The sequence below is a fragment of the Eurypyga helias genome, unplaced genomic scaffold, assembly GCF_000690775.1.
Source record: "Eurypyga helias isolate BGI_N326 unplaced genomic scaffold, ASM69077v1 Scaffold42191, whole genome shotgun sequence".
Classification (NCBI taxonomy): domain Eukaryota; kingdom Metazoa; phylum Chordata; class Aves; order Eurypygiformes; family Eurypygidae; genus Eurypyga; species Eurypyga helias.
The window spans coordinates 1-5,459 of NW_010230946.1; the positions used below are offsets into that span (position 1 = coordinate 1).

Consider the following 5,459-nt stretch of genomic DNA (forward strand, 5'->3'; position numbering starts at 1 on the left):
TCCTGGCTGAATCCAGCACAGCTGTCAGATTGGTCAGGCAGGATTTCCCAAATCACTTGGCGTGTGTATTCCCAAAATTTTAACTTGTACATAAAAACTCAAAGAGCACAAGTTATGACTGTTCTCTGGTCTGAAGAAAACTGTTTTATTCTAGAAAGTAGTATTTTCCTTCCTCTTGATTTTTTTGAGCATTTTAATTTTTTTTTTTTATGACCAGACCTAAATGGTGCTGTTTATTGATATGAGATATACTTTAGGGTCTAAAAACAAAGGTATCATTTTGAATGTATACAATGTATGGTTATAACAACCTCACCTTACAGGAGAGCATCGTTTCTCCCTGTAAAAAAACCTGTTATATTCTGTAAAAACATTGTATCCTGTCACAAGTAATAGTGTTGGTTATCCTTAATGGATAACCTGATGGAAGGTGTAACTGACTTCTAAAGCATTCTTGAAGGCAAATAACAAGCTTCTCTGCCTTTATCTTCCCTGAGATGAGGCTGGCTGTTACAAACCCGTGTAGCACAGGACAGGAATGATGTTTGTATTTGGTATACTGTCAGCCCTAAGTGTAACTTTGCCATTTTTCCCAAGACTTCAGCAAGAAATCTTACTGTTACTCTGAATCAGTGAGTGTGTTTTAATGACAGTTAAAATCTACCTCAAGATGTAAAGGTGTTAATGGGCTGTATTAGAGGTGTCTTCAGTAGACAAATAATTTGGAAAGAAAGTTATTTAACATTTGTGAGGCTTTCGGTAGCTGTTGTTAATGTCTGAAATGTGGGGTTTTTTTGGTTGGTTGGGTTTTTCTTCTCTTATGGGACTGGTTTTAAGATCATGTTTTCCATTTTTATTACAAGCTTACTGTGTTGTTTGAAAACTAGTCCTTCTCACTGCTTCACACTGGCAGTTAAAAACTGGAAACAAAGTTCTTGTGCAGTTTTTGGCCTTTTATTGTTGGTGTATGTGTGTCATTTGTATCACTTCCCAATACCTCGCTTTTCCTATCATTTTGTTTTCAGAATGGCCAGACTCCACTCATGTTGGCTGCTGAGCAAGGCAATTTAGAAATTGTCCAGGAGCTTCTCAAGAAGGGAGCTAATTGCAACTTGGAAGATGCAGTAAGTATTAGTTCTTTATGTGATGGTACCAAACAGTAGGGGAAGAAGAAATTTCAAGGGGCAGGCAAAGAAAAGGAATTTAGATTAGTGTTGAGGGGAGGGGAATAAAAAGGAAGGTGGAAAATGATGACATGAAAGCTAAATTCCATTCAAAATTTCTTGGCTCTGTATTCCTCTGATTTGATCCCTCATAAAGAATAGGGATATTTAAGATGTTTAAATGTCTGAGGGTCTCTGCTGAGTACTGCTGCTGTTTCTTCTCGGAGATTAGTACTCTAAGCTATAATAAAAGTATTGGCAGGAGTTGACACGAAAAGATAGGTGGAAGAGAGAAATACAGCATCAAAGTGAGGTCCAAGTGATTCTGCTCATTGCAGTCATGATGTGGAAGGTCAGCATTTTTTTTTTTTAATTGCTTGGTTTTGGTGTTTTTCAATAAATACTGAGGGAGAATTTAGGTTACACCTCTATTTAGGTGACAGCCAGAACAGTGGCAGAGAAGTATTTAATATATATGAATTGTCTTTCTGCCTTTGCAGAAGAGGTTGACTCAAGGTGACAGATGCTCAGAAAGGGTGAACAGAACAGAGATGACATTAAAAAGTTTTGAAAGGTTTGTGTAGTCCAATGAAGAGTGATAAACAAGAAAAGGATGTTGTTTGTGTTTGTTTTCTTCTGCACTTAGTTTGATTGCAGTGTAGACGTTCAGGAAAGTTCTGGTGGGAAATCTGTCAGTTGGAAGAAGAAAAAGTCTCTTTTTTGGGGACATTTTATTAGATTAGTCGTAAATGTTAGAGTTTCTGTGCTTACAGGAAAAATGGTTACCATGTAAACTGTTGTTGTATTTATGTGTATAGCATATACAGCAGTAGTCCACACTGGGACAGGGTTTGAGCAGTGGATGGAAGGTATCACCTCAAGGGATCATGTATCTAAGAAGCTGTGATCGAAATTCCCTGCATATTAACCCTTTGGGTACTGTTGCCCACTTTGTGTGGAGACAGACCACCACCATTTTCTGTGGTTTTGGTTGCCATCTCTTTCCCACCCAGTGGTTCTCAGTGTCTTAACCTCATTCTCTCATCCTTTGTAGGCGTTGCTTCCCCCATAAAAGTTTTTTAAGTAGTTAACCTGCAGGGAACATAAGAGAGTGATGGGTATTGGGGAGAAGAGATTTGGAGTAGTTGTTGGTCTGTATTTTCATGTGTATAACTGGCAGGTAGTCTTTGTTTTATTACTGTTCATTTTTTAAGAACAGCTCTTTTTAACGGGTTGCAGATTTCCTATTGTGGGTTCAACACTTGGAAAAAAAAGGTAATTGTATTAAAATATTGAATATCACTTAATGTTTTCTCCTTCTTCTAGGATAACTGGACGGCTCTTATTTCAGCAGCTAAAGAAGGACATGCAGCTATTGTAGCAGAGCTGCTCAATTATAATGTCAGTTTGGAGCATCGGGATTTGGTATGTGTTGTCCTACTGTAAAAAAGAAATGGTTTTTAGTAAGAAGAATTTTGGGGGTCACAGATTCTCAGTTCTGTAAAACCAATCAGATCTTTTATTCCGAAATTATGTACTCAGAACTGTTAAAATGGAAAAGAGTATATATTTAAATATTGCTTTTACAACTGTAAAATAGTTGCTTCAGTGTTAATAAAGGCAACTTGTTTTCTAGGGCTTCTTTTTTTTCCTCTTAATTTGCTTTGGAGAAAAGCTAAACTGAAGAACAGTTTGATTTTTGGGTGTGCTTTGGGTAGGTGGGGTTGGTTTGTTGTGGGGTGTTTGTGGTGGTGTTTGTTTTGTTTTTGGTTTTTTTTTTTTGTGGTGGAGTTAGCTGCTTCCAAAGTATTCTGGCAAAATAAATGTATCTTTTCCCACGAGATACCTGTCCATTTTTACTTACTGTCTGGACAGCAGTTACTGTTCATATAGAAGTTTTTTGTTCTCCATGTCCTGGAATTTATTGTCATTCAGCTTGCCAAACTTTTCAGTGGGAAGGTGGTGCTCTAGTCCAGTCCACCTAAAGAATTACGGGCATTGCTAACATGATTAGATGGTCCAATGCCTCCGAAGAGCTACAGACTTGTATCCATTGACTGAAGAGGGAATTAGGTACCTTCAAGGACTAATTTCATTCTGATTAAGTCAGAATAGGGAAAACCACTAGGGGAGAGAGTTGAAGTGCTTCCTTTGGTTGGAGTTCCACTCTGTGTGAAGGCTGAGGCATCCTCCCATGTCCTACTAATCTAGCATATTCATAAATGTCGCATTAAGCACATCCACATGGCCCGTGGTTGGCCAAAACCAGCACAAGGCCTGTGTCAGTCTGAGGGATCTTTGACCTCCCCAGAAGTGTAGTATAAAGAAGTAAATAACAGTTGTGCTGACAGTTTTCAGAGGCATCCTGTACTGACAATTAATTTTGGTTCCCTGACCTGTCCAATGCCTTAGCCAGTGAAACCTCGTTGTCTGTTGGTTTGCAAACTTAAATGAACACACTGATGCAGTTTGACTTTAATTGCTCCTATTACTCCCTTAAGAAGACAGGTGTTTTGTTTCTTTTTCATGAAGTAGCAAATCATTACATGGTTACTTTATGAAGGCCAACTGTCTGTTACACAAATCAAAATTAAGCCCTCCGTGCTAATTGATTTGGACTTCTGGTTTAAGGTAGTGGTTTTTTTGGTTTTGTTTATCCAGTGTTCAGATTTGTATACACTTAAGTCTGAATTGAGTGTTTACAGCAAACTCAGGAACATGGTACTCTCACAAGTTTTACATACAGCAGGAACTTTAATACGTGTGATTGTAATCCTGTTTATGTAGGATAAATAACAAGGTTGTGTAGTCAATCCTTCCTATGTTTTGGACTTGCAAAACAGTCTTAGGTCAAATAAAAAAATGAAATAAAAGTCCCTGGTTAGGTTTCTAAAGAATATTTTTCAGTTTTCACATTTTTCTGAATTGTGCTTGCCAGGGAGGATGGACTGCCCTGATGTGGGCATCATATAAAGGCCGGACCGAAGTAGCTAAACTGCTGCTTGAGAAAGGAGCAAATCCAAACATCACAGGAATGGTAAGTTTTGGTCTTAAACACCCCCTCGTTCCAAGTGTTTGAAATCCTGAATGGTACACTTGTTATTTTAAACATTTAGCATTTTTTTGTGCTATAACATTAATTGCTCTGCTTATTTATAAAGGGTTTGCGTTAATAACCTGTATGACAGCCACTCTTGTTTTGATTAATTTTTATTAAAGCAAATGAGTTTATAGCTCTTAATAAGATTCAGTTTAGCAGGAGAGGAAGTCATAGAAAAGGAGTGTATCTAATTCTAGTTGTATAACAATTACCATCTTCCTGCTTCTGTAGAACTCCATGGAGTAACTAATATGTGCAATTTGGAAACAAAAATTAGTTTTAATTGTCTCATAGTTACCAAATGGGCTGGATTGTATAAATAGGTACTATACACGTGAGGGAATTAAACTAACTCAGATTCTGAGATTTATTTCATTTTATAAACGTTTTCTATAATACTATAGGCATGTTGAAACTTGAATGACCCATTTGTTTCTACTGTCAGCTCTCTGGTGTTTGAGGCAGCAGTGCACACTCAAGGAAGAACACAGTGACTTACCTTGCTGACAGTTTCATCTGCTTTGCACATACAGTTTCTGCGTGACGTAAATCATCTGCGCCCTGGATTACTTAGGGATATTCCATAGCTGTCTGCTCCTTCTCTCTTACATTACAAATCTTTATATAAAGATGAGGATGTGAATTTTCAAACCTTGTTTAAGGAGTTATACAACAAAACAGATTCATAAGTGCTTCCAGACAGTCCTTTTTCTATGGGTTTATCGTCTCTTGGAGCATTGTGATCAATAATTGTTCATGGAAAATAATTAAGACTATGATCTTATTTCATATGGGCTTTCTGTTTTTGTGTTTTCTTGTTTTAATTTTAAGCAATACAGTGTTTATCCAATTATTTGGGCAGCAGGACGGGGCCACTCGGATATAGTACATCTCTTACTGCAACATGGAGCTAAAGTGAACTGCTCTGACAAAGTAAGTTATATTTAGATAATATTTAATTTCTTTAATGCGTGATACATTTCCAGTCAAAGGAAGTTTTAATATTGAAAAGAACTATGGGTTTTTGATTGTAAAAACACCCAGTTACTTTTTGCCCATGAGATTAGAACTAGTGTGCTAGAGTAAGTCATTATATTTGCAAGAGGTTTTTCTGTAGTATGCTGAAGATGGTTGTGAACATTTATTTCAGTGGAGCACCTTTCTGTTTTCTGAACTATCGGAAAACCTGCTATCCT

General features: G+C 37.3%; 1 long non-coding RNA gene across 1 annotated transcript; it reads left to right on the forward strand.

Annotated features, from left to right (window-relative positions):
- Nucleotides 1–1,100: 1,100 nt before the first annotated feature.
- Nucleotides 1,101–5,189, forward strand: LOC104516547. Its single transcript, XR_727954.1, has 4 exons — nt 1,101–1,124; nt 2,490–2,588; nt 4,102–4,200; nt 5,095–5,189. It is a non-coding gene; the product is annotated as an uncharacterized LOC104516547 (long non-coding RNA).
- The last annotated feature ends 270 nt before the right edge of the window (nt 5,190–5,459 follow it).